Below are 12,264 nucleotides of genomic sequence, written 5' to 3'. Positions count from 1 at the left end.
CCAAGGATTGAAGTAATGAGGTTCGCATCACATCTCCAAAACAGCACACAAGTTGGGGAACTCAAATCAGTTGCTCCATTCATTAAATCAGATTGGCATCTCGAGAGAAAGGACGCTGAAATATGGTATCACCAGGCAGAGTTTTTGGTATTTTTCTGTTTTTCACCTATTAAATTCTCAAATATTGAAACTAACATCATACTGTTTAGAGAAGAGACTACTGTACTAATAAGTGACAAAGTAATCTTTTAGTGTAACTACACACCAAGTCCCCATGTGAACAGGACTATAGTCAGTGTTTGATACAGACAGCTTAACAATTTAGACATTTTCAGGCAAATAAATCAACATGAAGATCCAAAACTGATTTTACATTGTAATGACGTGGAATGACAAGATGTCAATGCAATTCTACAAAAACAGCTTACAGCAAAAGTGACAAATATATTGAGAGTGTGCAATGACAAAAGATTTAAACTGTAAAGACTGTGTAACAAATAAATGTTTAATGTACAAGAAATTTCTCAAAATGTGATGTCATAATTCACTAATTAGGACTATTATCAGTGGTGTCAGTAGTGAAATAGTATTCGGCAATGAAATAACTCACAAAGAGTTGTTCTTACGGGGCAGCTGCAACTGTACGAGTCCATTTTGTAAGTTGGCAGCACCGACAACAGTTACTGACACATGCACGCATGTGCGCGTGCGGCAAAATGACATTTTGGTAAATTCCTAAGGTTTCCCTTTTGTACTTCAAACACAGAACTTTTCCACTACAACATTGGGGCAGAAGATGACCTCAGATGCTCAGTGTCCTTTTCCAATGAATCATTTAGAAGTGTCTATAACTGCTAATCCAATACATTTTTAATTTTTCGGGGAAAGCTTGTCCTAGTCATACAACGTATTCTACATCTACGTGATTATTCTGCTATTCATAATAAAGTGCCTGGCAGAGGGTTCAATGAACCACCTTCATGCTGTCTCTTTACCGTTCCACTCTCAAACGGCACGCAGGAAAAAAGAGCACTTAAATTTTTCCATGCGAGCCCTGATTTCTCTTATTTTATCGTGATGATCATTTCTCCCTATATAGGTGGGTGCCGACATAATGTTTTCGCAATCGGAGGAGAAAATTGGTGATTGAAATTTCATGAGAAGATCCCATCGCAAAGAATGATTGCCACTCCAATTCACGTATCATGCCTGTGACACTATCTTCCCTATTTCGCGATAATACAAAATGAGCTGCCCTTCTTTGTACTTTTTCGATGTCATCCGTCAGTCCCATCTAATGCGGATCCCACACCCCACAACAGTACTCCAGAATAGGGCGGACAAGTGTAGTGTAAGCAGTCTCTTTGGTATACATGCTGCACCTTCTAAGTGTTCTGCCAATGAATCGCAGTCTTTGGTTTGCTCTAACAACAATATTATCTACGTGATTGTTCCAATTTAGGTTATTTGTAATTGTAATCCCTAAGTATTTAGTTGAATTTACACCCCTCAGATTTGTGTGACTTATCACGTAATCAAAATTTAGCTGATTAGTACTCATGTGAATAACATCGTACTTTTCTTTAATCAGGGCCAATTGCCACTTTTCACATAATACAGATATCTTATCTAAATCATTTTGCAAATTGTTTTGATCATCATTCTTTTAATCCTTACAGCTCACACAAGATTAAATTTTGTGCATGGTTTTCTGTTTAAGAGAGTTAATCTCCCATTTCTCTAAGTGTAAATTCCTTTGTCTGTAGGGCAATAGTTGCTCACTGAACAGCCAGCTACGTGGCTCTTTAATGCGTCAGCGCCCATCAGGAAGATAGCAAGTCGTATATCTAGGACTGTCTGCTTTTACAGTTCACTTCTTCAGTTAGTCTTACTAGGATGAATAAGATGTGTGCATGCTGCGTACAGACTCAGGAGGAGCTAGCAGCTGTTCGCGAACAGCTGAACGACCTGCTGGCTACGGTCAGTCACCTCCATGCTGCTGCCTTGGAGTGTAGTGGTGGCAGAGAATCTGGCATGTCACATGGGGCATCTCAGATGTCACTTGTTTGGCAAACAGGCTCTGCTACTGAGGCACCTCCTAGTGCATCCAACACAGTGAATCCACCCTTATAGCAGGGTGAGTGGCAGGTGGCAACGAATTTCGCGTCGTTCAAGGCAGAGGGCCAATGTGAAGACTGGCCACCTGGCCTCACCCATTCACCCTGTGAGAGGACAGGTGGCCACTCCTTCAGCAGGGTCCGAGCAGGCACACAGTGGGAGGGGTTCAATGGTTATTAATGTAAGGCACATCATTGAGCCCCTAAGGCAGATCGCGTTCAGGGCTAGAAAAAGAGCCAATATTTCTGCTGGGGAGCCATCTGAGATGTTGAGGCGGCCTTGCCTGTGACTATTGAGCATGCTGGGTGCAGCTGTCTCACACTTTGGCTCACATCAGCACCAACGATGCCAGTCGCATGGGTTCTGAGGGTCCTTTGGTTTGGAGCTGAGTGGAGGGTCTCTACCGACGACTTCGTCAACTCTGACTGTCATGGCTGCTGATTTCTGGATCTATGTTATCATGTGGAGATTTGTAGGACTCACTTTGATAGGTTGGGGGTGCACTATGCAAAGGAAGCGGCTACTCGGGTAGCAGAGTACTTGTGGAGTGCACGAGGGTTTTTTCGGTTAGGCAGTAGTTTGAGGTGCTCTCGTGAACACTCGTCAGCCGATGCACAGCAAGGGAAGTCAAACGGCATTCAGAATAAAGAAACTTTGACTATCACAATTTTATAAGTAAACTGTCCAAGTATTTGTAATAAAGTTCCGGAATTTACTGCCCTCCAGGAAAGGTCTCATGCTCAAATTATTCTTGGGGCTGAGAGCTGGCTGAAACGCTAAGTGGAAAGTTCTGAAACATTTAGCGCGTCATGGAACATACAACGGAAAGACAAATGGCTCTGAGCACTATGGGACATAACTTCTGAGGTCATCAGTCCATCGGAAAGACAGATTAGATGCCACAGGATAGGGAGTTTTCATTGCATTTGACAAAAATATTGTCTGTATTGAGGTTGCAGTTGAGTATGACAATGAAGTCATCTAGTCGCGTATAACAGTTGTAGAAACTAAGTTAATTGTTGGATGTTTTTACCAGCCACCCAATTCCGCTGTGGCAGTTCTAGAGTCATTCAAAGAAAGTCTATCTCAGTTACACAGTGAATTGGCATCAATTACTTCTAGTAAGATGGCTGTAGAGGGATTATGGACAAAGTTTAAGCAGACTGTGAATCGTGGTCTGGAGAGTTACATGTTGGTAAGTGGATGAAGCAAGGAAAAGACTAAATTCAGCACACGCTGAGGAAGCAGAGGCTATTACACTCGAGGTTCAAAAGGGGACGTACAAATAACAACACCAGAGGTTAGTAGAGGTTTGTGCGTCCTTGAAAAGATCTATGTGCGAAGCATACAACAACTACCACCATCACACCTTAACAAAAGATCTGTCAGAGAATCCGAGAAAATCCTGCTCGTATGTAAAATCGCTAAGTGCGTCTGAGGCTTCCATTCTGTCCCTTGTTGACCCGCCTGGTGTGGCAGATGAAGACAGCAAAACGAAAGCTGAAGTTTTAAATTTCACATTCAAGAAATCATTCACACAGGAGAACTGTACAAACATACCATCATTTAAGCATAGGACAGACTCCTGTATGGACGACAAAAAAATAAGATGCCTAGCATAGAGAAACAACTTCAAGATTTGAAAACAAATAAACCACCAGGTCCGGATGGAATCCCAGTTCGATTATACAAAGAGTACTCTACGGCCTTGGCCCCTCACCTAGCTCGCATTTATCATGAATCTCTTGCCTGGCACAAAGTTCCAAGCAATTGGAAAAAAGTTCAGGTGGCTCAAATATATAAGACAGGTAAAAGAACAGACAGTCTGCAGGGTCATTCCATATCAAATCACCCAATAAAAAATAAATTTTACACCCACCTCCTTAGATTTTCATGAAATTTGGCTCAAATGGTTCTAATACCATCCTGACAACACCTGCAATTTTTTTTTAAATAAATTTTTAAAGTTTGTATGTTTTGTGTTTTCTGAACCTTCGGAAATGGTCAGTTTAATTTGTATTCAAAACTTTAAATTTGCTTATCTTAAAAACTCTTTTAGATAACATCATGAATTTTTGCAGCAAGTTTATTTATTATACATATTTGAAGATAAAAATGATGCTATTAAAATATATTAATATTTTCTATGATTATATATATATATATATGTACTTTTTTCTTTTTTTTTTAACGGATGTTTTGTTTTATAAGAATTGCAATATACCGAGTCTCATACCTGATAGAATGCTCAAATTTGTTTTAATTTACTCTTAAACATATAGGCTACTTGATAAAACAAAAATAATGATGGCTTTTTAACATGTTTATTAATTATGGTAGATTACATTAGAATTATGTACAAAGATAGTTTACTTACGACACTTATGTATAACCCAACTGATTGCTTGAAACATTGAATTTTTTGAGTAATTTTGTCTTTTTAATAAACATTAATGCTGATTCAAACTGTTTTTCCACTTCATCCAAGAGCTTTCAGTTCTTTTGATACAGTCTTTTTTGAAGTAATACATTCTCCCAGTGCCGCTTGATTGAGGTGCGTCTACTACACAGACTATGTGCTCCAAAGGCACTATGCAGGAATCTTCTCTTTCAGGCCAATAACATGATGCAGTGGGTCCTGAAGGATGTAGAAATAGAATTTCTGCATCTTCTTCATCATTGAATATTGTTTTTACCAGTCCAAAGTACCAGTTACCATCATAATTTGAAGCCACATAGCAATTCATGGATGGTTCAACACGAACCCAATCAGAAGAAGAATGGAAAGAAAACACTAAGGAGGGTTTTACACTATCTGTAGTCCTTCTAATTTCAAGGTTGTTTGTTGGTAGTGGTTTGAAGTTATGAAAACTTCTAGTTCCAGGAATGGCCCGGGTTGCTGAAAAAAGTTTTTCTAGTTTTAATGGTAGCAAATCAGCTTCTTTTTTGTCAATAAAGTGAAAATGAATGTTTTCAACATTTTTTTCACAAAACTTATACACATCGATTGCTGTCATTATTTGTTCTTTGTCTGAAAGCTGTAGACTGGCTTTCCTTAAAATTCTTTTAATAGTTCCTCCTAGGCCATCACACATTGACTTCCCATGACTTGTTGCAAAAAAAGAGTGTTGGGCCTTCAAATTAAAGTCTCTCAAGTGTTCAGTCAAATTTTTAAAACTGTTTCTATTTTTGTACTGCCCAGCACAACCATCTGTAAAGTAGTGAACTGAGTCAATGTCAGTATGATGTAATGACAGCCACTTTGTAATTTCTTTTTGTACAAAGTTAACAAAACCAGTGTCATGTTCTTGGTCATCACTAATAAAACAGTGGTTGGAAACAAAAACACTGTTTTCCTCATTTCTTAGAAAAACTCCAACTGGGTGTAGAGTACAACCACCTCTATTCCAGTGGTAACTTTGGATCTCATTTTGTATAACAAAGGAATAATTTTATATAAAAACAAAGATGAGGTGACTTACCGAACAAAAGCGCTGGCAGGTCGATAGACACACAAACAAACACAAACATACACACAAAATTCAAGCTTTCGCAACAAACTGTTGCCTCATCAGGAAAGAGGGAAGGAGAGGGGAAGACGAAAGGAAGTGGGTTTTAAGGGAGAGGGTAAGGAGTCATTCCAATCCCGGGAGCGGAAAGACTTACCTTACGGGGAAAAAAGGACAGGTATACACTCGCACACACGCACATATCCATCCACACATACAGACACAAGCAGACATATTTAAAGACAAAGAGTTTGGGCAGAGATGTCAGTCGAGGCAGAAATGTAGAGGCAAAGAAGTTGTTGAAAGACAGGTGAGGTATGAGTGGTGACAACTTGAAATTAGCGGAGATTGAGGCCTGGCGGATGACGAGAAGAGAGGATATACTGAAGGGCAAGTTCCCATCTCCGGAGTTCGGATAGGTTGGTGTTAGTGGGAAGTATCCAGATAACCCGGACGGTGTAACACTGTGCCAAGATGTGCTGGCTGTGCACCAAGGCATGTTTAGCCACAGGGTGATCCTCATTACCAACAAACACTGTCTGCCTGTGTCCATTCATGCGAATGGACAGTTTGTTGCTGGTCATTCCCACATAGAATGCATCACAGTGTAGGCAGGTCAGTTGGTAAATCACGTGGGTGCTTTCACACGTGGCTCTGCCTCTGATCGTGTACACCTTCCGGGTTACAGGACTGGAGTAGGTGGTGGTGGGAGGGTGCATGGGACAGGTTTTGCATCGGGGGCGGTTACAAGGATAGGAGCCAGAGGGCAGGGAAGGTGGTTTGGGGATTTCGTAGGGATGAACTAACAGGTTACGAAGGTTAGGTGGACGGCGGAAAGACACTCTTGGCGGAGTGGGGAGGATTTCATGAAGGATGGATCTCATTTCAGGGCAGGATTTGAGGAAGTCGTATCCCTGCTGGAGAGCCACATTCAGAGTCTGATCCAGTCCCGGAAAGTATCCTGTCACAAGTGGGGCACTTTTGGGGCTCTTCTGTGGGAGGTTCTGGGTTTGAAGGGATGAGGAAGTGGCTCTGGTTATTTGCTTCTGTACCAGGTCGGGAGGGTAGTTGCGGGATGCGAAAGCTGTTTTCAGGGCAGGATTTGAGGAAGTCGTATCCCTGCTGGAGAGCCACATTCAGAGTCTGGTCCAGTCCCGGAAAGTATCCTGTCACAAGTGGGGCACTTTTGTGGTTCTTCTGTGGGGGATTCTGGGTTTGAGGGGACGAGGAAGTGGCTCTGTTTTCACTGAAATCCATCCCAATAATTGCTGTTTTGGGTGGTGGGTCTTCTTTCAATCTTTTAAAGGCTGCTGATTGGGATTTTGCTATAAACGAGTGTGGGGTGAGCTTTTCCAATGACCTAACCAATAAAGAAATGTAGTCTTCAACACTGATAGACTGTTTGATCATTTCTCCCCTGTCTGTGTTAACCCACTGACTGATTACAATTTCTTCTTCTAAATCATAATCTTCACTTAGTTTTTCAGTTAAGCACTCTGTTAGTGCAGTATTTGCAGGACAGCTGTTGCAATAATGTAGCATGCAGTTTTGGTTTTCTGTGTTGCACACAAGCATCTTAATTAGGTCTTTATAAGATTCTTCAATTTTCACAGCATCCAGTAATAGTTTAACATTCTGGTGGATACTGCATACACATACAGTGTGTGTGCCTGCAGCACCAGCAAGGATACACCATTTAGGTATCAAGAAACAAAATTTTGAAAATCCTACTTCTACCTCGGGATTCTCCCATTTGAAAGAATAATAGAGTTCTCTCAAGTTACACAAAATGAGTCTTTTTTGCATGTACACATTTTTTTGAACACTTACTTTGTCTTTTGTTCCAGGTAGCACTCTGGAACTTTCATCCTTTTCATAAAAATCTGTTACAAGTCTTACTGTATTTTCAGAAAGAGTTTTACCTTTTTTTGGACCAGGAGTTTCCAAAATACCCTTTTCAGATTTTAGCTTTCTAGCTTGTCGCACCATGTACTCACTTACATTAAATTCTTTCATCACTTTATTTCGAGTCCAAGAATCTGGAGCCAAGGTCAGAATCTGGATTTTTCTAGACCTCCCAACAGATGAAATCTTCTCTTTCATAAGAGAAATCATTACATCAAAATCCTTTGCTTTCTCAACCACACTTTTATCTTCTTCGTCATCATCAGAACTTAGTGCATCATATTTTAATGCTTTTGAAACCGCCTTTTTTGCAGTCTTTTCAATACTGCTAACCTTCCTTTTAAAATAAGACCCTTTACTTTGTTCTGACAAGCCATGAAGCTTTATCGGTGTTAAACCTAAATAATCAAGAGCAATGTTTGTTTGTACGAGGGATTCATTTCTGGATTCCAATGATTCTAATTCAACCATGACTTCATCATCTGTTTCACTTTCATTGACTTAAACTCTTAATTTTTCCTCACAAAAGTTACGGCATGTTGAGCAAAGCTTTTGTCCAGGTTTTATGCTAATATTTTTTGTCAGTAATTGTTTAGAAAGATCCAAGCCTACACTTCTCAACGATTTTTTGATGGGCTTTTTGTGTTTTTTAGTGGGTCTACACATGTTGTTTGATACTTTTCAAAAACATTTAAAAAGTAGTAGGCCCTAGCTGTGGTGTGAACATATAATCTTAAATTCACACAGATTAATTCCAGATCGTAACTTGATCTAATCTTTTTCTTCCTCACTCAATTCTGATACCAGTCGTAACTTTTTTGAAGGTGTGTAGGTTGTTTGGAAACAGTCAGATTTTTTTAAATAACCCTACACTACAGGTTTGAATATCTGACATACTGATTTCACTTTTGATCTGATTACTGTTCTGGTTACTTTTATAGGATATTGGAAAAGAATCTCTGTAAACTAAGCAACAGTACTTACTGAGAGTTCGAATAAACTTAATAAAATACTATCCAAGCACTATTTAATACTGTAATAATTTTTTACTTCAAAACACAGGAGTAACAATACAAAATCCAAGTGTACATTGTTACTCCAAGAAGACAAAAACTTATTTTCGGTGTCTAAGTCACTTGGCATTTTTTATTTTTAAAATATAATTAAGATTATTTTAAAAATTAGATAACTATTAAACAGGTTAAAAAGCCAACATAATTTTTCTTTTATCTAATAGCCTATACAATTAAGAGTATTTTAAAACAAATTTGAGCTTTCTATCAGGTCTGAGACTCTAGATATTGCAGTTTTTGTAAAACTAAACATCCGTTAGCTAAAAAAAAAAAACCAACAACTTATAAATCTTTTTTTCATTTGGAAGAATTTAATATATCTATATGGTAATTTTTTTTAACATTTAGATATAATACACAAACTTATTCCAAAATTTCATACTGATATCTTGAGTATTCTTTAATATACAAATTTTTTTAGTTGTGAGGACACGTTTAAGTTACAATTTCCAACTGCTGAAACAAAGCCAAATCTAAAAACTTTAAAAATTTAAAAAAAAAAAAAAAAAAAAAACTATAAGAGATAGAGCAAAAGAATTTTACAAGTGCTTTCAGGATGATAAAAGAAGTAATTGTACCAAGTTTCATCAAAATCTGACATGGTTGGTGTCAAGGCCTGGGTGACTTGACATGGAATGACCCTGCAAGATTACAGGCCAATAGCTCTAACTTCCATTTGCTGCAGAATTCCTGAACATATTCTCAGTTCAAATGCAATAAACTTTCTTGAGGACGAATCAGCTTGGTTTCAGAAGGCATTGCTCATGCGAACTCAGCTTGCCATTTTCTCAAATGATATACTGAGAACTATGGATGAAGGGCAACAGGCAGATTCCATATTTCTAGATTTCTGCAAAGCATTTGACACAGAGCCCACTGCAGGCTGTTAACAAAGGTACGAGCACACGGAATAAGTTCACAGGTATGCAAGTGGCTTGAAGACAAGAGTATTGTCATGACTGTCCCAAGGAAGTGTGATAGGACCGCTGTTGTTGTCTATACATACAAAAATGATTTGGCGGACACGGTGGGCAGCAGTCTGTCGTCGTTTGTTGATGATGCTGTGGTGTACAGTAAAGTGACGAAGTTGAGTGACTGTAGGAAGACGCAAGACGACTTAGACAAAATATCTAGTTTGTGTGATGAAAGGCAGCTAGCCCTAAATTTGGAAACATGTAACTTAATGCGGATGAGTAGGAAGAACAAATCTGTAATGTTTGTATACAGTTTTATTAGTGTCCTGCTTAACACAGTCAAGTTGTTTAAATATCTGGGTGTAACACTGCAACACAATATGAGGTGGAACAAGTACATGAAAACTGTGGCTGGGAAGTCAAATGGTCAACTTCAGTTTATCGGGAGAATTTTAGGAAAGAGTGGTTCACCTGTAAAGGAGACCGCATAAAGGACACTGGTGTGACCTGTTCTTGAGTAGCCTACTGCTAGAGTGTTTGTGATCCGTACCAGGTTGGACTAAAGGAAGACATTGAAGCAACTCAGATGCATGCTACTAGATTTGTTACCAGAAGGTTTGAACAACTCGTAAGTGTTACGGAGATGCTTTGGGAATTTAAATGGGAATCCCTGGAGGGAAGGCGACATTCTTTTCGAGAAACACTATTGAGAAAATTTAGAGACCCAGCATTTGAAGCTGACTGCCAAACGATTATACTGCCACCAATGTACATCACGCAGAAGATGCAAGAAATTAGGGCTCGTATGGAAGTGTACAGACAGTCGTTTTTCCCATGCTCTATTTGCGAGTAGCACAGGAGGGGAAATGAGAGGTAGCAGTACAGGGTACCTTCCGCCACGTACCGTATGGTGGCTTGCGGAGTATCTAGTAGAAGTAGACAATGGGATTTCATTATTGTGAATGCAGTCGTATTAGCAATAAAAATATTGTTGATTCAACAACTGTTGTGCGGTTCCTAATTTACAAAATGAAACAACAGTCATTAAAAATTCGTTTTTTACATCACAGGACAATTTCCTTATACTCACAGAAGCGGGTAGTGGCTAATTCTGACTTTCTGAATAACCTATTAGCTCCAGAGGAATGTGCAATATTGTCTGAACAACACTTTCCTGTAAAATATAGCTAAACACAAAACAAACATGGAAATGTATCTTCAGTAACATTAAAGCATCTAATGAGGCAATCAATATAAGATACAAACTGGGAAACAAAGTTTCTCATGAGATTATTTTTCAAAACAAATAAATAACTTATCATATTCTATTTAACAGGCTAACAACCTCCCAAATACTTTGCTAGAAACATTTCTGCACAGAGACTGTGTCATTTTTACAACAACGGTAATTCTTATAGTTTGTCTGTCTCAGGATTTTACGAATGGCCTATAACTTGTTCAAACTTAAAGTGAGTTTAGCAAAGGAATAGTTGTGACTTACGTGGATTGATATTAAGTGAAGACAGTGCAATGTATACGAGAGATATAATATAATTCTTACAAACATTTATGTATATATTGTGTAATGTGTTGAAGGAAACTGTGTAAAACATTCCTAGAACGAACTGTAGTAATGACTGTCGATGGAAACCACACTACTTTCTCATTATGTGGAAAGCTCTTAGCTATTTAAAATATACGTACAAATTACTACAAAATATAGCTACGTTTACAACCCATCAGTTTACACTGACAATAATGAGCTGAAAATTTGAAGCGTATGCACTTTAGTTTTTTCACTGATTACTGATAATAAATAAACAAATATTGCTACCGCATTACATCCTATCTTTTTCCCTGCAGTACTGGATTTAGTTTCTATTACTTTCGAAAACCAGAAACCCAGTGAATTTTATTCTCAAGAATGTTCTCACAAATTATTTTACTTCACGCCATTAATTTACATTGTTGGTTTCGCATGTATTAACTGCGAAAACCACTTGTTCCGTGTTTCACCTTCGTTTCTAAGTGATAAATGAAATATTCTCTTGGTATAACACAGACTAGCGACTAACGAAGGAGAAATAGAAGTCAACATCAAAAGACCTGGGATAAAATCGGTTTCTTTGCTGGCTTGTGCACAATCGGCACTTACACAAAACCATTCCAAACATACACTCGCATGTAATATTCGTGTTTTGGTAGTGAAATGTATGTAATCACCCACACTTAAAACGCTTATACGTTACTATCAAAGAGAACAAAAGTAGTTTAATAGCTGCGCAAGGTAAATATACGTTGTTCAGTGCCTACCTGAAAACAATTTACAAGCGGTCCTCTTCCATTAGGTCAACTACGTAAGAACTGAATGCCTGAAATACTATTCCAGCGCAGTAGCAATACACAACACTTCCACAAAACTACAGTTTATGTTTTCTGTACACTTACACCATCCCATCCTCATAAAAATGTTAACACAAACTTCGCGGTAACAACAACACAACTAATGCAGCCCATACCAGTGCAGTTCAGTAGACGCCCAAAGTGTCTACACTTCAAATCGTTAGCATTATCTCCACAATTCGATACAAAAATCAAAATATATATTATTGAATGAAGATTATTCAGTTCTGGTCATGTTTCCCGATGAACGTGAAAAACGATTCCTAACACCGACTACTAAAAAACTCAGAATATATCAATAAGCATCGATCGTTATTATCATAATGTGAAAATTAAAAATAC

The 12,264-nt window shown here is 38.5% G+C and overlaps 1 protein-coding gene across 1 annotated transcript in view; it reads right to left on the bottom strand.

Moving 5' to 3' along the window:
- The window catches only part of LOC124711153 (histone-lysine N-methyltransferase eggless-like), a 352,937-nt gene extending 340,892 nt beyond the window's left edge, over nucleotides 1-12,045 (bottom strand). Inside the window, exon 1 of the mRNA XM_047241057.1 lies at nucleotides 11,833-12,045. The gene's annotated coding sequence lies outside the window, so the exon portion shown is untranslated. The remainder of the gene's footprint in view (nucleotides 1-11,832) is intronic.
- Nucleotides 12,046-12,264: the final 219 nt, after the last annotated feature.

Source organism: Schistocerca piceifrons, chromosome 8, assembly GCF_021461385.2.
Source record: "Schistocerca piceifrons isolate TAMUIC-IGC-003096 chromosome 8, iqSchPice1.1, whole genome shotgun sequence".
In the NCBI taxonomy this organism is placed as follows: domain Eukaryota; kingdom Metazoa; phylum Arthropoda; class Insecta; order Orthoptera; family Acrididae; genus Schistocerca; species Schistocerca piceifrons.
This window is presented reverse-complemented; position numbering and strand designations above follow the sequence as displayed.